General features: G+C 41.4%; 1 long non-coding RNA gene across 1 annotated transcript in view; it reads right to left on the reverse strand.

Moving 5' to 3' along the window:
- Window positions 1–7,535: 7,535 nt before the first annotated feature.
- The window catches only part of LOC148057403 (uncharacterized), a 61,422-nt gene continuing 46,891 nt past the window's right edge, over window positions 7,536–22,066 (reverse strand). The window contains exons 2-4 of the long non-coding RNA XR_015701978.1: window positions 12,448–12,616; window positions 11,486–11,627; window positions 7,536–7,776 (exon numbers count right to left, since the gene is read on the reverse strand). This is a non-coding gene — a long non-coding RNA (uncharacterized LOC148057403). The remainder of the gene's footprint in view (window positions 7,777–11,485; window positions 11,628–12,447; window positions 12,617–22,066) is intronic.

Genomic DNA, 22,066 nt, shown 5'->3' on the forward strand with positions numbered 1-22,066 from the left:
GTCTCCCATCGTATCTGTCTCTCAACGACCCTTTCTGAACGCAGCCCTTAGCTTTATAGTTAGTTCTCCAGTTCTGCCAGGAAAACAATACATATCTATTTTAGTCTAAACCAGAGATTTTGCTTTCAAAGCGTGCTTGGGTCAGAAAAGAAGAGCACGCAAAGCCTGACGACAAATAATCTTGTATTAGTCTTTACATTCTAAACCAGACTTTTTCTTGGTATATTTGGAAATACAAAGAGCATGCGCAGAAGTTACAAACTGGAAGGCGCAGGCGGCTCTAATACCCCTGTACATCTGCAGATCTCTGCACAGAAACGTTCCCAGTGATGCTTTTTAACAAGAAACCAACATTTCTGACTCCAATTAAAATGGGCCATTCTAACACTGGTGTGCTTTCAGAGTTTATGTGGGTGGCACAAATTTCACTCTGAAACAAAATGGTTTCAATCAATAACAAGCGTGTACTCTTGGATAAAATACATCGACTTCTCATGTGCGCCGCAAAAATCTTTCTCTCTTCTTTAATGGTGCCTCGGTAGCTGTGCGCTGTCAGGCTGCTTCCAAAGTTTGTGCTATGAAAACGCACCACCACCCAGCAAAGTTTTGCACACCGGTGTACTCTGGGTCGGCATGGATTCAGGTCAAGCTCTTGCACCCCGTTAATTTAGTCAGGCATAAATCGAGCAAACGGATTTGAAAATAATTTTCCATTCAGAGAGCTGCACATATTTCGGGATCTGAAGAATCTGTTAACACGTAACCACAATAAGCGACTTGGGCATATCTGATGACAAATTGTATGGGGCGTCAGGATGTGGTCATATCCTCTTTACCTTCTGCTCATACAAGTTGTCCCCTTGCTATTAATGGAATTGCTTTAATGATAAGAGACAATCAGTGTTTGTCTCCATCATTTCATTTATGGCATGTAATGAGCTTTTCCTTATGGCAGAAATAATCCCGAGACTTTTCTTGAAAAATCAACATTTTTAACTCTAATGTCTTTCATATTTGCCCCTACCGTCAACACAGTTGCTAGGATATAGCCTGATTTTGATTTTTGTGCTTTGATCCTCTCAAACCCACATTTTTTTACATCGCGTTATCCGACATCGCTTTTACAAAGACAGTGAGGAAGAGAGACGAAAAAGTTAATATTGCAAAGTAAGTACAGCCTCAGTGTACATGGTTATTTTAGGTTCATGCTAAATGCTGTATATAGTACCAACTTTTCCAGCCCTGGCAGTCAGATTTTCTCACCCATATGTAATTTTATAAACGACATCACGGCTTCACAGCAGGTAGGGAGCCCACAAACCTGTTCTTAATTTCAGCTTAACTGAAAGAATCTCAGCAGCAGCTGGTTTCAGAATAGCTGATACAGACTTCCACAGATGTGGCCCATAATAGGTTCAGAAATAAAAAAGAACTAGGCCGCAACGTAGAATTAATTTCAAGAAAGACAAATTCAATAAGGATGCCACTTTTAAGAGAATTTTTTTTTTTTTTAAGAAATCTTTGGGAGGGCATATTTTTGTGGCCTGGGTTTTTTCATGCTGTCTACCGATCGTAACAGTGCACTACACCGATTTTCTGGCAGGCTGGACCTGGCTGTTAGCGGGCTGCGCTCTCTCTCGAAGCAAAGAAACGGGCTATTTCTGAGTTTGTGTCGCCTCCCCTCCCCCTCGCCCTTCTTATGTTCCTCCAAGCATAACTGATAGTACTGGAGCGCTTGTGCGCTTTTCTAACTGGACCAAAGAGGTACAATAGCTAAAAATGACCTCCGATGAGACAGCGAACACGCCGCTAGATACAACCGGGCAAACTGGTTGCTAGCTCTAAAACGACGCATTATCTGGTGATGTTTCACAAACTTGAAATAAAGGAAGACAGAAAAAAATAGTTTCACAAATGTTCATTTCTGGAGGTTAGGAAGGGGAAGGCTTTGAGCGGTTTCTGTAACACCATGGTAAATGCATTGATGTGCTATCATCTTCTGCTGAGTAAAAAATACCTCAAAAGTAAAAGTGGAACAAAATGGTCACTTGTTCTCACTAACAAAATTTCCCTTGACATTCTGTGCAGTGGTCTAAGTGTTTGAATAATCTTGGTTTATATGGTCTTTCAGCTCAGGCATGCGAGGAAAAAGGAACTTCAAAAAGAGAATATTTTACCTGACGTGTACTATTTTAAGGCTTCAGTAATTAGAGAACTGCAAAGGTCAAAATAGCCATCAATATCACAAGCAACAGAGTAGAAGTAACATGTTTAAGAGGAAGTTAGTTGGTTGGCTGTAACATAATACGCCGTAAGCACTAGGATGTGGATCTGCAATGACGAGCAGCAGAAGAAACAGAAAAACTTAACCAGCGTCAGATACTTATTTTTCTGACAGCACACGAGAACTTGCAAATAAGAAATAGAGATGCTTTGGAGTCTAAATCCCAGATTTTATTGCCTCACTGCAGAGGTGCTGTAACCTATAGTGAGGTCCATCCACACAGATCCATTAACAGGCTGGAGAAAAAGTTTACCAGTGCTTTCTAACCTTTCAGTGAGCCAGACAAAAACTCGGGATTCAGAAGCTCCCAAACCTTTTTTCCACCTTCTGGATCTCATTTGAATCAGAAATGTGTGGCATTAGCCACTGCTGCCCACCTCATAAAGTCAAATCATGCAATCCTAGATTAGGGTGGGTAGTGAAGGTGTTGCTGTGTATCTGCTACTCCTACAACCGTGTGTTCCAGCCTGTATTTCTGGACTGGCATAAATTAAAAATGAATAAAAGTGCAATGATTACTTCTGAAGATGCAGTAGTTTGCAACAGTATAAGTCATAATAAAGATGCACAATTCTGGGGAAAATTATTTTGAGAATGGGAACTCTTCCTAAAACTTCCCACTATTTCTTTCATTACTGATAGACCATTCTTCTTCCCTGTAAAATTTTGTGCCAAATTGGCTACCTTTCTAATTTCCCCATAAATCACGCAAAATTCATGACTCCTTTTTCCACGTTTGGATCCACAAATCAACCGAGTGAATTTGTTCTACTGAGAGAAAGAGGCTGAAACAAATGCCCAGGTTCGTTAGCATAAAATTATCGGCATAAAATTACCCTCACTTTTAAGAAAAAATTGCAGGAGGCTTCTAGTTTGTTGCTTCCATTGGGTTCGAAAGACAGAAGTGAGTTAGGGAAGTCGGTCCGCTGCAGACGTTGCGAGGCATTTGCCTTTTTCCTCTGTTAAACTCCAAAGCTAATAAACCCGGAGCATTCAGTAACAAGCGAGGCACTCATGTCAACAAAGGCCTTACTTAGAGACGGTGAGGTTTTGAGAAACTTCTGTGGCGAGGATTTGAAGATATTTTAGTCATATGCAGCGTACTTTGAACATGCACTTTTGCTTCTCTGTTTCCTACAGTATAATCCCCTTTGCTTCCCCCCCGCCCCGCGTTTTAAAACGAGCACAGAAAAGGCCGAGTGTTAAACTACACTATTTAATTGTCCGGTAAGTACACAAATTCTGTTCAAATCAGAACAAACTTTCATGTAGACCAAAAGGGGTTTTTGGATTTCTGTTTTATCCCGGAAACCCTGCTGAACCCCAGTGCGGCGGGGAATATAGCCATATCAGCCCAACAAAAGGCTCCTAATGTAGTTAAGACCTCCTCCCCCCTCCTCTCCAAGGAAGCCGGCTGGCATAGCTTTTGCTATCGGGATTGTTTGCAGAATAACCAAACTAAAGCAGTTCCCGATGTGGGTGCCTCATTCGGGAATAAGCAGCGCTTTTATTCTAAAATACTTATCTCTCTTCCTAAGGAGGTGAAGAGGCTATTTGGAAGATACTGCTTCGTTTTGAATGTTGTTCTTGTGGAGCGATACCTTGTCTTTTTTTTTTCTTTCTATTTACTTTTTCATTTGCTTCTCTGACAAAAGCGGCGATGTACTCACTCAATAAAGCAGTTATCACATATGCCGGCAACTCTTAGATTCCTTCTGCTGTGCAAAAGATTCCTGAGTACTGTTTTTATTGCAAAGGATCCCATTAATATCAATGGTGCAAGCATCCTGTTCTCTCCTAGGGGCTTTATATAATAAAAGGGTTACGCTTAATAAAGTCAATTTAAAGCGGTAGATCTGCTCTTCATATCACTAGTACGACAATGTTCTCGTAATATAAGATGTAGCACTAGTCATATTTTTATTGCTATGAAGTATGTTGCCGTGCAATATCCCACATATCTTTCCCTAATACATGAGAACATTTCATGCCAAATCCCTCTATCATCTAAGAAGTCCAGGATCCTGTTTATTTTGGTGTAATAAAAATAATACATTGCAAAATAAGTGTGGTAACAATGCTGCCAAAAACGCTCACAGAATGGTACTGTCGGTACTGTCCAAGCCAATGTTTTGTTTCTCCAGAGAAGAAGGATGCATACGAGTGTGTACTGGCAACTCCATTTGGTGTGCCTGCATAGTCACTAAAGCTAAAGCTTTTGTTTGTTTGTTTGTTTGTTTGTCTGTCTTACAGAATTCAAGAGAGTCGGGTTCACCATTTGGTGCTTAACTCCCTGAAGGCTCCACTAGGTAGAACTGACCTAACATGTGCATCTGTACTTCTGTAGTCTATAGGAGAGACAGCATAAGGCATGCATGGGAAGAAGGGGTCAAGGGACTGTCAAGGGAGGCCAGGAGCCCTCCAGCAGCGCTCTCTTGCCACGTAACCCCAGCCACCCTTATGGTGGTCCCAGTGCCAAGTCCATGCAAGGTCGGCGACTGGAAGCTGGTGCTGGCTGGTTTTGCAGACCCCTGCCCGCCGCCTGGCTCAACATCTGCTCCCGAAACCTGCTCTGTTCCCACCTCTGCCTCTTGGAGGAGACAATGTGGCAGAGCATTGCCAGTACCTTAGCACACTCCTAATTTCAGTGTGGCCCCTTCCAACTGAATGAAAGTGAGCACAAGTGCTTCTGCAAGGAGTATGTACCCACATTAGTTTTACTTTCAAGAGTTTTCTACTCAAGAGTCCACACGACTCTGCTGTAGGGCAGGCATAGTAGCCATAATCTGGTAATAAAAAAAGTGCCAGTGAATGGGATATTTGCATGAATGACCTCATTTTTCACTTGCTCGCTAGAACATTTTTAAAAGGAAGTATTTGCTTGGTTGGTAGCCAAGTGTTTTCTCCTTGACTACCAAATGTGTTTAGTCCATATTAAGGCTAAAATTCCCTCCAAAGTTCACTGGTGATTTCCAGACCCTGCAAGATTTGCACGCAAGAGACTGACAGCAACATTCTCATTTAATCATTTCCTACCATATTTCAAAAAAATGTGGTGTTCCAGATCCTCCTGACTTCCAAATGCAAAGTGGAAAATGTCCAAAAAAGGCATTACTTCATCTAATGCCGTTTATTTAGCACACATACAGTCCTACTGTCCTCCTTCTGCTTTATCAAAAGCAAGGGGATGTGTGACTAGTTTGTATAAGCTGAAGTTTCTGCTTATCTGGACTCGCATAAGCGCATTCAGCAGCTTCCTCAGATGTACAGTTAATGGGAAATTCCGTGAGTTTTACACTTAAACTTAATCAGATATATGAATGGAAGAATGCAACCATCAAAGCTATTGCAGAGTCCTCCACTCCCTGACCTTTGGGCCCATAAACCCATGAATGAGTTACATTCATCCACATACTAGCCCATTTTTTTCATCGCTAATGCAAAACGGGTTTAGAACTCCGACTATTAATCTAAGTTGAATTTCACGTGAGCTGCGCGCGAGCAGATACTCAGCCCGTGCCAAGGGTTTGTAAGACTTGTCCTCTTTTCACCCTGCGCAGATTGGGTCCCAGCGCAGGGGCAGGCCCGGCCGAAGAGCCCGCTGCTGAGCAGATGAATGAGGAGAGAGGAAGGACCGTGCCACCCGGCAATGCTGAGGTGGCTGATCTGGATCCCAGGCGATTACTGGCTGGCTGCAGCTGCATCTGCGCCTACCTGCCCGCGGTACGGCGTGCACCGTGTTCCCCTCTCCCTGGGCATTGCCTGCAGCCTGCCGCAGCATGGGATGCAGGAACAGCGCATCTCTCCCCTGCTCGCAAGGCCCTGTGCTGGGTCTGACCCCTGTTGCAGCCCTGTGTACTGGGTTTGGGGGGGGCACTCCACTCATTCGCTGAATAAGTCAGTTTTTCTCTCCAAGCCTCATTTTTTGTAGCTGCAAAATGGGTCGGTATGTTTAAAGCGCTGCTCTCACTGCTGCCGTAATGAAATACCGTGAGACCTTTTCTGACCCAGGCAGAGCAAGCCATGGCACAAGTCATGCATGGTACCTGTGCTTGGAATTGTGTTTTGGCATTTTTACCTAACACAGCAAGGATTATATTCATTCAGCAATCTCTGCTGAAGCGTTTTTGCACCTTCCTTGAGTTGGCTGTGCAATTGGAGAGAGGCGGTCGCACAGCTAAAAGAGAATGAATATAGTCTGAAGAGAACACAAAGTCTGTGTCAAAGACAAGCCAGAGAAAAAACAGGGTCTAATGGCAATCCAGTATGGGTTAGTTTGGTTTCTGTTAGTACTCCAGGATGGTAGACCAGGAAAGCGTAAGCTGAGAAGTGCCCACTCAGATAAAGACCTCTAGAATAAAAATAGCCCCGTCGATACAAACTGAACAGGAACCAAAAGATTCAATGGACAGATCGAATTATACTTAGAGGCTTTTTCAGTGAAAAGTTAAACTTCAGTTTGTGTTCAGATTTGGGAAGTGAATAAACAGTGCCTGAAAGCAAAGGAAAAAAAAATATATCCCTCAGCCCTGATTGATACAATTTAATTTTGTTGGTTTTGTTTTTTTTTTTTTTAAAAAAAGAGCATACCATCCAGACACACCTGTGTGCCAAGTTTCAGCCTGATGCAATTTGATACAGGTGAGATATTACACCCCGAAGACCACGTTAACAATGGAAACAGTGACAGCCTGTGAACAGTAGTAAGGGGTAGTGGCTGCCATTATAATAGTAAGTTATACGTTTTTCACAGCATAGTGGGACAGCTGATAAACCCTGCTGGCTGCCTTTAATTTGCCTGTAGTTTATTTAGGCAGCGCGACTCCAGGAGTGACCTTGTGTTTACTCATTAATTCTGCAAGTCACTTCATGGGGAATTAGAACAGTAAAGCAACTAGAATATTTTTAATATCAAGAGCATTTTGCCTCATTTCTTCATTGTCTTTGTAATTTAAATATCCTGTTGTGTAAGCCTCAAGGCAGGAAGTGAGCTATACAAACCCTTACAATAACAGTATTAGGTTGCAGATAAGCCCATGTGCTCAGGGGTGTCGGTATTTTATTTTTTTCCCGGGGTAATATAAGTTTTGCAAATGCTCAAAGAGATTATGTTCTCTCTTAGGACCACATTTAAAATCAATCAAAATAAGCTTTGCCTGTTACACACAAAAAGATACTCTTCTGATAACAAGAAATGACTTTGGCCCGTAATGCCAGGCTTTAATTATTTAGTTTCATGCTGTATTTGTGTTTCTGCCATGAAACCCAAACCTTTTCAGCAGGCAGAGACGGGGTGGTGGGGTAGGTGCCTACCTATCCTCTCTTTCATTTTTTTCCCTCCAACTCAGCACTGTTTTAATGCAGATCAAACCGTCGGTGCGTACATAGCTAGCACAGATATTCTTACGCTTCACGCACCTGGCAGTCAGCTTTCCTGCTGAGGCTGCTGCTGAACTGGATCGTTTCCTCTCGTGGCGATTACACTTGGCTCTCTGCAATAAAAGACAATGAGAACTTCTTTACAGGTGATAAACACAAGCTTTTTTTTTTATATATATATACCTGGATTTATGGGCCCAAGGAAGAAAGTTCTGTTAATGGTAATATGTAGAATTTCTCAAATGAATCAAATCATTTTTGCAAGCCAGATACGTAACTAGCATTTCAAACCATAAGCAATCCATGTAACCTACCAGTGCTGCATTTATCAAAAGTGGGACATGATTTCTGAATCTATGCTCCTTTAATAAGAATATAGTCCTGGCCGTCCTGTGCTTACCGAAGTCAGAGGTAGCGTTTTTGCCGAGTGGCTCACGAGCAGTAGGCTTGTGTGCTTGCGTAACTGATCCCGAATTACACACGGTGACTATCTGTAGGTGATAATCTTGAACATGACAAAACGTTTGATCTTCGCGTATATTTGCACAAGCATATTTGCACCCACACGGTGCTTACACATTTATATCACATGCGTGGCATTACGCGTAACGAGATTTTTACATTTGTGTATATGCAGAGTCCTAAAAGGCAGAATTGCCCGACACTTTGCCTTTATAAGCCTGTCTTGGCAGACAGCTATATTTCATCCGAGTTTAGCCATTTCTGCTGTAATTTGCATGCAGAGTGTTTGATTCAGGCTCAAATTTTAATGAAAATTTCAGCCAAAACTATTTAGCTGTTTCTGAGAGTGAGGTTAACAGAAACCAGGTTGTTTTGCCCATCTCAAAACATTCTGGATCTTCTCTGGGAATTGTTCTAGCACCTCCACAATTTGAAGCCAGAGTCTGAAAAATCTGAAGAGGCTCCCTGTGCTAGGGCTTTGCCTTTTGCTATTCTCGTTATACATTTGGCTGTGTTATAAGTCTGTGAAAAATCACAGTTTGCACATGCTCCATCACTACCTCTTCAATTGGAGTCGCTAAATTCTAAGAAGATTCTGCTGTAACCGAGGATGCTCAGGTTTCTCACAGCTGGTAGCGCCAACTGAACCACATATGCCACATCCTCAGTTATAGACTAGTGTCCTCACTATTCCATGCTCAAATATATTATTCTAGGATAGATTACAGGGGCAAAGCCAAAATTTCACTATACTAAGAACTCAGAGCAGTACGGTTGGGATCAGTTCCAACAGCAACTGCTAAGAGGAAGGTAAATTAATTTATGTTCATGAAGTGTTCAAATATTGCAGAACTGGTCACCACAGAAAGTCTCACGAGGAATTTAATTATTCCCTTTTCAGAGAAGCATTTGAATAGCATATGGTAAATAAGGCATGGGATAACAAACTGCTTTGAAGGTAACAAAAAATGGAATTACTACTAATTCCTGAAACTTAAATGATGTTTTGCAATAAAATTAATATGTGGCTGTGCAATTAAAGATGATACCATAAAGCACACATATAAGGGGCTGAGTGAACAGATATCCTCAGTATTGGCACTTTCTATATTATTTTGTCTACACAGCTTAAGAACATAGTTCCTTTAACATGTGTTTATACATTCACACAAACACATGCCTATAGAGAGCTTGCCTCCAGTTCAAAATAATCAAGTACTGGTGGACCATGCAGTGGTTAATAGTTAATTGCATTTGACAATATAAAAAAGGCAGGAATAACTAATCCGAAGTTATCAGAGACAATGATTTACTAGACATTATGGTCAACACACAGCATAGAGCTTTCAGCTATCCCCGCCCCGGAATATTAAAATCTGTATAAAGCAGTGAAGTACGAAGTGAGGGGCTTTCTGGAGTTCCCATTCGTGTCTCAGCTAGCTCGAAACAGAACAACCAGGGGGAAGTCTACGACAAACTTTGCTTTGTCTTTGCCTCTTCCAGCTGCAGTAAGTGAGGATCTCCATTTTCAGCTATGGAAATGAACCGTGATTTCATTTTTATGAGATCTTATTTCAGTAGCCTACTTTGAATAATAAACAACTATTAACTTTCAGAGCGCAGAGAAAGACATGTAATTTTTAAAGCACATCCTGTTTCAGGGACTCTGGGATATAAACTACTTAAGAGAAAGAAATTGTAGAAATAAATGTGAGATAACAAAATTGTTCCCAGTGAGGAACAGTGAGGTTGTCAGTCTTTCTGCACTCCTGCCCTTGTAATTATATATGTTGGGCCTGATTCCCGGACTTCATCTGAGACCCCTTGGGGGAAAACAGAAGTAACATACTGGAGAATCATGTTCTTATTCCTAACGCTTATTTTTTGGGGGGGCCAATCTAGTGTAGTGCTTAAAAGCCTCACAAGAACTACGTCGAGCTTGCATGGTTTCTTTTGGCTTGCTGAAAAGGGTGAGCACGGTACCGCTTGTGCAGCCATGTTTCCTGATAGCCCATTTAAGCAGGTTTTAGCGTTAACTTCAACTTCTTAACAAGCTTAAGTACAGCATCACATTTGATTTGGTTTTGCAAATGTCTGGAACTTTTCATGTGGAATTAGCAGATCTCAGTCTTCAAGCCTAATGAACTCAGATAAAACTCAGCAGGATGTCCTGTTAGAAACCAGTTTTTTCGTACCAAGACAGCTCTTTGGTCCTCTTTTCTTGCATTGCGTTTGTTGACTTGTCTCAGAGGCTTGTAAGCTATCAGCTCTCTTATTGATCTGCTCTAGATTCACTTGAAACCATAATTTTGAAAGCAGCATTTCAGCACCTCTCCTCGTTTGATCTCTTTGCTGTGGCGAGATGTGGCACAGTTTTCCAAGCACTAGGCTGAAAATCAATGGGTGGGGTTTTTCATGGTTAATAATAAATATTTTTTTAAATCTTTACATCTGCCTAATTGTATTTAAAATGCCTCTCTATATGTTACATTTTCTGCTTTATTAAAATCTGTCCTAGGATTCACATCCTTCCTCTTTAATTTAGCTACAAATTGATTCTTAAAGTATCACATTTAATAGCCTTTGGGGTTTGATACGCAAACTATTCTGACGTCTATTCATAGACCTTTATAATGGGACCCTCTCCAGTTTATCCCTTGAACTGTCAGGCTCTCCGGGAAATAATAGCTCCTGACAGTTGCAGAGTTAAAATATAGGATTAATGATCAGCTTTTAATGTGCAAATGGGGTATTCAGCTTTCCTCTTACCCATCTTATTTAATGCAAATTCACTGTTGAAGCAGGTAGCATGAGTTGCTTCTCTCACTAAACATAGGTTAATCTATCAGGGTAAATACCTGAATCAAAATAGAAATTTAGATACACACCACAGAGTAAATACAGAGCACTACATTTGTGCTGACTTGTAATCAAGTATTTTTTCCCCTGCCAAGTCCATCATTTATTTTTAAGGTTTCAAAACCTCACTTTCACGCAAAAATAAAAATAGCTGTGCATCGCAGCAACCAATTTAACCAGCAGGAAGGAGTCTGCTCTTCTCTATTAAATACAGCTGTAGAAAGCCCCACGGACTTTGATTTAATTGTTTCCAATAGGCCAAAACAATCTGCTACCTGCACTTAGTAAAAAGTAAAAAAGAAAAAAGAAAGGGATTTCTGCGGTGAAGCATGGAGCAGTTCACATGCTTTCATTAGGAGATTAATAACATGTTTGCGATACTGGGCCTTAAGAATTGTATGGTAATTTTCGATTGCAGCATCCTATTAAAAAGCTGCCTACGTACACAAAATTAGACTATTTGTTTAGAAAATGTTGTATACTTGTGTAATTGGAAAATACCTTTTAAAGTATGGTATAATAAGAAGCATTTGTCCATTATGTTCTGCAGTGATAGGCAGAGCTGTGTCCGAGGAGCGGAGCACGGGGAGGAGATGTTGGATTAAGGTGACATTTAGAGAACCTTGCACCTTTCTTAGAGTATCTGGAAGAAAAAGGATTTGAGGGAAAGTTAAATGAAAGTCAAAACCTATAAAAATAAAATAAACACCGAGTCATTCAAAAGTCTTTAATTTTTCAGCCAGTCACACACCTGCCCATACATCTCTAATAACCACTAGCTTTCCCAAGAATATGAAACAGAAAGGTGTCCCTCAAAATATAAGACTTCATTCTTGCAGTACTCAAGTGCCTTAAGCTGCCAATAAACCAAAGAGTGAAGTCTGTTGTCTGCAATTATTCCTTTGAAAGGAGTAACGTCAGAGCGGCAGGTATATATAAGTACCCCGAGCGGTGAAGGAAGAGGAAGAAGAGCAAGAAGAATACGCGGCACATCACACACATGCGACTTCATGGGTTCTGTTACTATTGCTTATATCTTCGCCTACATGCTTTAACACGCTAACAGGGAAGAATACAATTAACGTTATTTGGGAAACCTGGTTCCAACAGCTTCTAAACGGCCTCCAGGGATTTCTTTTGTTGTTTTGATAACAGTGTCAATTTACTTGGATACCCCCCTCCCCGCCCCTTTTCTAAGAATGCAGAGCGATGTATCATTAATGGCTCTTGAGAAACATAAGCTAAATTTAAATTAACCTCACAGACGTTGTTTAGAACATCCTTAGCTATTCTGTTCCTGACTTTCCACCTTGCATTCACAGCTGTGCAAAGCAAGTCAAAACCGCAGCTGGGCAGCGGTGTTCTGCAGACGTGCTGCGTTTGCGTTGCTTTGGTGTAAATTAGGGACAGTTCAGCAGAGAATCGGTGGTTGCAGACATGCTGATAAATATATATTTAATCACCATAGCAGACAGCAGTTCTCCAAATGGACTGAAGGTGTGATCTGGCACCCAATGGGCTGGAGGATGCTTTAGCTGCCCTGTGCAACCCTTGCCAGCAACTTGTTCCTCCCATGTCCCTCCTGCAGTATTGTCCTGGCTGTGCAGTAGGTTGGATGGTGGAGCTAATCCCCTGGAAAAAAAAAAAAACAAACAAACACCTAGAAAAGATAAAATATACAAAAAATAGGAAATATAAGAATAAATGGTGATTTTTTCAGGGATTCAGCTCCCTCACCCATTTCACCACATGGTGGGACAAACCAGTACAGGGCCAAGGACAACATGAAGCATTGGCAGGGGAAGGGGGAAAGGAGGTTGCTGACAGCCTTCCTGAAAAGTTGTTCATCAAATAATTACGCTGGGAAAAAACGGAGTATTTTAAATCCTGGCAAGGGACCTGCCTTCCATGAGAGACAGGGAAGTAACGACAGAGCTATGGCTCACGCTCCATCCTTCTCATGTCTTTACTGCTGCTACATCTTCCAGGCTTCCCTGGACAGAGGGGGAGTGATGTTTTCCCAACACAAGGTATTGTTCGGGCTGTCAGATGTACACAGGGAGGCAGTTTGTACTCAGGCTTGGAGCTTTAACTTTCAACATCGCAGTGTTTTTGGTTTACACTGGCTCCAGAGTGCCTTCAGCTTGCAAAATGGTTGTCATGTTCGGTGAAAGTTAAACCCACAGGTTCTAAATTATTTGACCCTTTTTTGTATTTTGAGATAGTTTTCTTTGGAGGCATGTTTTTACATAGAGTTTTTTTTTTTTTTTTAGATTTTCTGCAAAACCCTTTCAGAGTTCACTTAAATGAAAAAAATAAATGAAAAGATTAGACCTCACATTTATCAAGTTTCATCGATAAAACTTCAAGTCACTTGTGGTTGATTTGATTTCATAGTCATAGCCAGTAAACTTTTAATATTTCCTTTTTAACTTGCTTGTTGGGAATTTAAAAATACAGCTCACAAAAAGTGCAGCTCACAATAAGACAAAAAAGTTTTACTAATCCAGTGAGCAGAGATTAACTGAGCTTAGAATTCAACTAACGAAGGGGAAAATCACTGAAAACCAGGAACTGCAATGTATGTCAGAGGGCCAGTCTGGGGACTGGGGTGGGGAAAGGGGGGCTCCAAGGAAGAAGGAGCTGCTGACGGCTCTGGAGACTCATCCATTTGAAGTATCCCAGAAAACAGATCCAGCAAAGCTAAGAATGACAACCCTCTCCCAGCCACCCCCATAATTCATCAGTGCACCCAACTCCAAAAAGGCACCTATGAATCAGAGTACACTTAATATTTCACTTTGTCCTCAGCCTAACTATCGTGGGTAGTTTTTGGGGAGAAAAAGGCATGGGCCTTTGATATTGGGACATTTGTCTGCTAGCGCGGGCAGCAGCGTGTACTGATGTGACCGCTGAATCCCGGCCAGCCATGGGTTTGAAACCCCACCTGTCTCCCCCTTTTCCCCAGAGCTTGCTCTTGCTGTAGCAGGAAAAAAAAGGACCATTTCACATATCCACCCCTTTGAGGCTACCAGGTTTAATGAAGCATTTTTTTTTCACCCCAGCTATTAGCGTAAAATAAAGTCAGAATGGAAAACACAAAACTGGAATCTAAACTTCTGTGATTCGGGGGGAGGATGACTCCAACTCAGCCCTGTGTAACTCACCGCTGCCCTGATTTCACGTGGCTAAGTGGGCATGACTGAAGGGAAAGGTCTCTCCTAGCTCACAGTTTTGTCCTGCGGTCATTCAATCACCCAGCTTTTTTGTTTTGTTTCATTTTGTTTTGTTTTGTTTGTATTTTCTGACCTTGCATAACTTTAAAATGGCCATGCATAATTTTTTGGACAGTCTCCATTTGGGGCAGAAACCGTTCTTGACAGGTTCAGCAAAGGCTGCAATTTAATAGATGCATTTCAAATTCTCTAAAACCAGGGTTCGAAGTGCTCAGACACCAGTTTCAGCGTTACCGGGATCACAACGCAGCAGAGTATGTGCAAGCATGTGTTATTTATGTTTGTCTGCAGTTTTACTTCTGGTTTTTATTCTATTTGGATATAAACAGGGGGTCAGATTCAATCCTAGTCGGTGCTATCTTATGATGATATAAACCTCCAGAGGGGACCCCTGAGGTGGGAAGTCTGTTGGTAGAGGAATTTGCCACAACCCAAACCAACCATAACCCCTCTGTGGCTGAGGGGGACCTCCTGGGGATGGCAGCAGCCCCCCAACGTTGGTTCTGCCGGCCGGAGGAGTTACAGGACGTGCTGACCCAGCACGTCCCCCACAGCCTCTCTTAACGGTCATAAACTATAGCAAATGCCGGCACTCACGCCAGTGGAAAGTCTGAGGGGGGAGGAGGACCCGGTGGGAACTTTATCTCTTTAGGGAGTGAATCCCACTGTGGCGTGGGGGGCTTGGTAATGCAGGAGGGGAGATTGTATGCCGGGTACTGCCCACTCCTGCTCGCCTGCATGTGGTTCACAGGCTAATAAAAGCCTATTTGTTGCTCTAGCTGACAGCAAAAATATAACATTAGGTCAAATATGTATAAAAATGATGATAAACAATAGGACAGGGAAAGCCAAATCTAATAAAATGAGATAGGATGGTTCACAGGGCAATTGGATGTTTGCAGTGTCCCCGGAAAGTGTGGTCCTGTGGAGCTGAAGGGAATCGATTGGCTTGTATTCTCACTTTTCCTAAAAAGTCATGGTATAACACCAGCAACCTAAAGGGAGACTGGGAAAAAACAAACAAACAAACCCCTCTGAGGCTTCCCTCTCCCCTCACCCTGTCCCCTCCCTTGTTATTTTTTAAAACAGGGAAAGGGGCAAAGGGGCAAAAGAGCAATCCTTGTAATTGCCAGCCAGTAAATCTAACTTCAATCCCTAGTGAAACAATGGGACAAATAGTTAAGGGGGGGGGGGGGGGGAAGGGGGACAGAAAATAGCATAGTCATGAGGTTTGGCCAAATCCAACCTTTGTTTTAATGTAATTTTAAATCAGCAGAATTATATCTGGGTTAAAGTTAACTGCCTAGTTTTTTGATTTTTTTTAAAAAGAAATAATGCCAAAGAAACTCAGTTCATCTGGTGGAATCAAAAGATGTAGTGGGAAAAATATGTTTTCTTCTTGCTTGCAACAGCTGTTAAACTTCAGCATGCAAAATCATATAGGAAGAAAAAAAACCCTTACTTAAAATTCTGGTATCCCTTTCAGTTCATCTAAACTGTGAAAAAGCTTATAATAAGATCCCAGTCCCTCTCTCAAAAGCCTCCAACCTCCTCATCTCCAAGCAGGGAAAAACCAGGTTTGGCATTCTTGGTATTAGCAAGACTAAAAGACAGAGTTTAGTTTTCTTCTCCCCTCTGCTCCCCCCAATATATAAATCAAGACATTTTCCAGATTAATTTATACTGTGTGTTTGCATGCGTATTTATAAAAGAAAGGGTCACAAATCCCATTTTTTTTTTTAAGAAAGGAAGCCTTTTTACATTATGTTTTAAAATTAGCCGGGACTAAACATCGCAATACAGAAACTGCTCCTCTTGCTATTACGCAGCCCCTGGCAAGACATCCAGGGAGCGGTTTCAAGACAGTTTAAACTGATCGAGCTAGTGAGGGTCCTCCCTCTTCCCTGGGCCATGCCACATGTTGCTAATGCACAGAAGTGCGTTAGCACCGCTGCTTATCTGACCCCTTATTGAGCCAATTTAAACAAATAGTTGGTTGGGGTTTTTTTGTTGTTTTTTTTTTTTTTTTCTGGGTTACTTTTCAGCTGGTTTGAGACTTTAAATTGAGTCACAGAGAGGTCAGGGGAGCACCAGGGCCAGCAGAAGGGCAGGGTCTGGGAATACGTCACCAAGTCCAAGGTGAGGGTGGTGCAGTAGCGCTCACTCAGACAGGGTCATCGCTCCCCATCAGTGAGCAGCATTTCTTACGCCAGCCAGCTGCAGTTTCTCCCGCTCTCACAGTTTATTTCAAACAATTTCACCTGGATCAGGAAATTAATCCACATAAGATTATCCAAAAGAGGAAGGTTTTCAGCCAGATCTGTTCCCCAGTCCAGCTCACTGGGCATCCGTGCCAGCCTAGCAGAAGCTTTTGAAGAACGGAAGCAAGAGCAGGCATCCAGAGACAAGGATGTGCTGCCCCCTAAAAAATACACTGCCTAGAGACTGGGGCTGTTTTGTGAGGCAACAGTATCGCTGCTAAGGCATTTTCTGATGAAAATGGTCTGTATTGAAACAAAAAGCCAATTTTTAAATTCGGTCTGTTTGGTGCGGACATGTCTGTTAATGAACTTCTAACCAAAGCCCTAGGATTCATTTCACTCCGTTTCCTCTCCCACCATTCACTGCTGCGTGTTCTCAGCAGACAGTAATTATCAGCCCTAAAGCCAACAAGAATGATGTCATTTTTAATTCATCAAATACCAGGTATCCCAGGGGTATCCTTCACCAGAAATGTAGCAGTTCTGAAACCAATTTTGGATTTTGGCTTTGGTGGGGGGGTGGTAACTTTGGGACTAAAAGCTTTTGAAAACTCAAAAGTCATCATGAAATAATGACTTTCTCACTGTCTCTGCAATAATAGGCTACCAACATGAATAACAGCTGACATTTCACACTCTGGGTGACCCCTGGGTATTTTCTAGCTCTTTTTTTTCCGAACCAGTAAGTTTCTGAATAACTGTGAGATACAACAAGGTAAAGCGTGCTGAAGACATCAGATTACCTATATGCCTGATGCTGCATTGTAACCAAGCCGTTTTGCATAAAGGCTGATTTTGTATGAGGATGCCGTAAACATGCAACCTATTGCGCAATGCTGTTTTTAAGTCAGACAGCAAAGCAGATGAGCTCACAATATGATGCAGAGAGCACGCGTTCATTCTTGCATAGTCTTACTGGATTTATTCTGAGAAGTTATTGAGGCTTCCTTTAATAGCCTCAGTGGAAATAGTCAAGCTTTTGTAATAACAGTGCTGAACAAATCATGACTTTCCAATATCCAGCCAAAGTCTGATTACACTCATTGAAATACCAATGTCAATATTTATTAACTAATATTAAAATTACTGCCATCTCATTTTTGCAGTTAGTCAGAAAATCATTATGTATCCCTTTTCAAAAATCATTGACTTTTCCTTTAGCACAGAAAACTCTATTATCAGTCTTTATAAAATATTTATGGTTTGCCTTGACATTCTTATAATATCCCTAGGAGAACAATCAGCATTCCTTTCACTGAAAATAAGACAAACCTTTTCTCCCTGAAAAATAATTAATGAACTAAATGTAAATGAAACCAAGCCAGAAAAGTAAAAAGCTACAGCTCGTTCATCTGCCGTTTCCTCTCACTTTAGGAAAAATCAAAGGGATCTCTGTTTTAACTTCTCTATTACTATTATTTGGAAAAAAAGAAGCTGTCTTGAAGTGTTACTGAAGGGCAAATTATTATTCATTTCACACCTAAGAATATGGAGAGTATTATCAGGCTAAATGGAGGGGCTTTTCACCGATTCCTTGGGTTTTCTGTGTCCTTGATTGTTTGTGCCACTGTTTCTTCATCAATAATACACCCCCTCTCCGAGGGCCAGGGCAGGGTTATTTTCACTGAAGAAGTGCAAAATCACCCATGTTGTCATCAGAGGCTGCCAGAGCTCCATACGATCTGAATGAAACGTCACACTTTTCTGCTACTGTACTCTTATTTTATGCCGATTTCCCCTCCTATGCCCCTTTTAGAAATCCTGACGTGTCGTCTTTCATCTCTCCACTTGCATTTTCACCTGTAATCACTTGGTAAGGAGAGAAGATAAAAATGGACACACAGCCCCCCCCCCCCCCCCCCGCCCCCGCCAATATCCCTGCAGGAGCCATGTATCAGCAATGCCCCTTGTTTAGTTAGCAATTCTGCCTTTGTGCAAACTTTTTACATGCAATTGGCTTGTTGCACTTCTCTGTGTACTTAGCCGTATTGCCATGGCAATAGGAAAAACACGATGATGCAGATTTGAAGAGAAAGGAAGGAAAAAAGAGATAAAACACCGCTGTCATCTCAAGGCTAGATGGGGTCGGAATTGGCTAATTTATCCGTGAAGTTAAGAGACATGCAATTTGAAAGATCAGAGGGGTTAAAAGGAGTCCTGAAGTGGAAAATTTCCAATTCATAAACATACAAAGATGTTCAGCGTGAGGATCTGGATTTCCCTAAAATGGGTCAAATAAGTCAGCCTGCACTCAGATAGGACACCCAATAAAAATCCTTGACTAAGGAGTGGGCATTTAGTTAGCGTTTTTTAAAGCAGAGAGAGCAGAGAAATTAAGATTCAGCTTTTGTCTTTGCATTTAAATAATGTAAAAATGTATGTTTATATACATAGATATATAATTTAACATTTTCTCAAACATTATTTTCATATAACCTATTGCTATTTAGATAAAAATGGTCATAAAATTGGAATTTTTTTCCAAATTTCGAACTATTTCTATCTTTTGTGTTTAAAATTCTTTTGGCTTAAGTATAATTTCCCCCATTGTATTTACAATTCCAGCATCCCGCTGTGGTGCATCTAGAGAGCTGGTGAGCCAGCCCAAACAGACAGAACAGTAAGAGAGTTTCACCAGAGAGTACAAAGGCTAATCTTGCCATCATTTACCCACGTGAATACTTTTGAGCTCAACAGCATTACTCTGGTGGCAATGTTACTCTTACAGAAACTGACTCTTTCAAATGCTTGCACACATGAATAATTTTATGCATCTGAGTAGTCTTCTGCTGTGAAGCTACTGCCTTGTGTCAAGTTAACCATGTGCGGATGTGTTTCCCAGGATGAGGAGGTTCCCAGGATGATGATCCTGGGGGTTTATCTGAATAAGCCTTATTGACCACTGGATGAACAAAGCATCGTGCAAGTGATCGGGCCATTAGCAACGTGCAAAAATTTCACAAGCATTATTGATGAAATGTAAATCTAAATTTTGAAGAAAATGCAGATTTGATTTTTAACAGGGAATTTTAACATGAAAATGTCTCTTTAAAAATTCACTGCAGCAAGATCAGTAAATATAAATAAAACATGTGAAGAATATTAATCTTAGTAAAATTGAAGAAGCAAGCTGTCAATGACTGTCAGACACAATATGAACTGACAGTTGCATGGCTTACAGTCTGACATCGGGATCGTTACCTGTCTGTTTCTCTATCAAAATACCTACAGGGAATAAGAGTTTGCAGATTGCAGGCATGGGTGGGAGTGGGGAAGGGGGAAGAGCGGTTGAAATGGAAGCTTAATGACAGCTGTGAAACATATGTATGCAACATATTCATTAGGATTAATCATCAGTCTTAAGGAATGGCTTACGTCATTCATTATCATCATTACTGGAGAAAAGCTTTAAAACAGCATCTATAGCTTTCAGATCCCACTCCTCCCTCAAATCAGACTCAAAGCCGACACCCAACCCTTTTGTGGCCACCACATATACAAAACCTATAGATGAAGGTTTAATCGTGTTCACGTATTACAATTTACAGGAAAGTGTCAGAGAGTAGCAGCAGATCCTCACGTGAAAGGATGCTGCAGGCTTTTCTGCCCACCCTCCCGGCATAACACAGAAACCCCCTGGGCCCACCCGGCGTGACAGGCAGGAGAAATGACTTACGGGCATGTACCTCTGTGACTCTGGTCTGCGCTCCCAGGAGTCCATCCTGAGAACAGCCATCTTGGTATAAGTTGATTTTTCATTGAAACTATAGTGTGAAAGGGTGACCGGGGTCATGGAGAGCACTGACTATATTCCTTCTGGGCTCCCAGGATGGTTAAAGGTTGCATGACCGTTTATGTGATCAGGGAAGAATCGACGGGGAGGTTTCTTTTCTTGGAAGCCACTTCCTACAAGTTTTACCACCAAACAATCTGCACCCGCAAGTCCTTGCTGAGGGTTAAGCACAGTGGGCTAAGATTAATTACACAGAATCACTAGAAAAGCTCGAAGAAGCATGATGCTCGCAGGAACCAGCAGAGAAGATGGGTCAGGCCCATATCCAGACATGGAATCACTGACCCACCTTTTTTGCACTCATTTTGGACAATTAGGTGCACAAAGCCACTGATGTGCGAGCATCTCCTGTGACAGCAATTGGCTGGAGGGCCTGGGGTCAGGTTGGCACACATGGAGGCTTCATGATGCCACCACACTGACTTCTTGAAGGACTAGTTGATGCTTTAAAGAAAGCAGATAGCATTGCATGCAAGAAATGCAGCAGGGTTCATTTAACCCCTAAAGAACAACCATAACCAGCCTTGCAAGCAAGGTGGGATCCTGTTAGCTTAAGGCTTTGGAAAGCATGCCAGAGAAAAGTTAGGAAAATTCAGCTTTTTCCCCTTCAGATCTAAAACTACCTTCATATGCTCTGAGGATCAGCATCCCACAGCCTCAGCATTCCCATCTTCCCAGGCTGGGTGGCTTGGCCAAAGGCCACTGTGGGTCACAGGAACCTTGTCTGTGGGGTTTTCTAAGGCTCCTGAGTAGCTTTTCCTGGATAAATGCTGACTTAAACAAAACACAGTTGGGCGAACAACACAAAGTTTTTCCATTAAATTTTCCTCAGTATTAAAATATGTATCCATTTCACCCATGCTGAAAGTCTTCACATCCCCTTGTCATAAACATTCATGCAAGCAAATAGTACTAGTACATCTTTATGGAAAATTTTATGCACATACACACTGAAGACTTTCATTTTGAAATGTATTTCTTGCGAGGCTTCAGACAAGAAAGCTGATGAAGGTTGCATTCATCCACTCTAGGAGCAGAAATAATACCATGTGACAAATCACCATCAAAAATGCAGCTCCAGTGGCAAGTATTTAATAGCAGCTAGAGAGTGAAAAACAGCTCACAGGTAGAATCTTTGCAACATTTATCAAGAATTTTAATAACAAATACATAAAAAATAATGCAATCTCCTTCTAGCTGCAGCTTGTTAAAACTTGACTGAATCTCAGAATTTCAGCAGAACATTACATTAAAATTTCAACTGCCAAACAAAAAATAAACCACATTGTTAATGATAATTTATGCAGCAGTATTTCATGCTTTTCAACTGGTTCCACCAACTTAACTATTAGGAAAAAATCACACTTACAAAGCGCATTCCTAAGGACTCCCTCTGTTATACCACTGAAGGTGAAGAGAATGGATGGAGCAACAGGAAGAATTCTCACTGACCCCATGCAGCTCATTTTGTTTCATTTTTTTTTATAATAAGTACAAAACTTGATCTGATAAGCCTCTCACACTTGATAATTTCCATAAAAATTCACTGAAAAGTAAAGAGGAAAAAACATATATTTCCTTTGTCTGGGGACAGAAATATTATCCAGATATTTACATTTATTAAAAAACACATAACTATTTAATATTAATACAGTCTACATCATAAAGCGTGCATTTTCAGTCCTTCCTTGAGTACAATTCCTATTAATAATTATGTATAGTTATTTCTACTACGGCAGTATCTGCAATCTGCAGCTACAATCTCTAATCTCTTTATAGGAGACACTTTACA

Source organism: Nipponia nippon, unplaced genomic scaffold, assembly GCF_047370975.1.
Source record: "Nipponia nippon isolate SJK-2023a ecotype South Korea unplaced genomic scaffold, ASM4737097v1 scaffold_1, whole genome shotgun sequence".
Lineage (NCBI taxonomy): Eukaryota > Metazoa > Chordata > Aves > Pelecaniformes > Threskiornithidae > Nipponia > Nipponia nippon.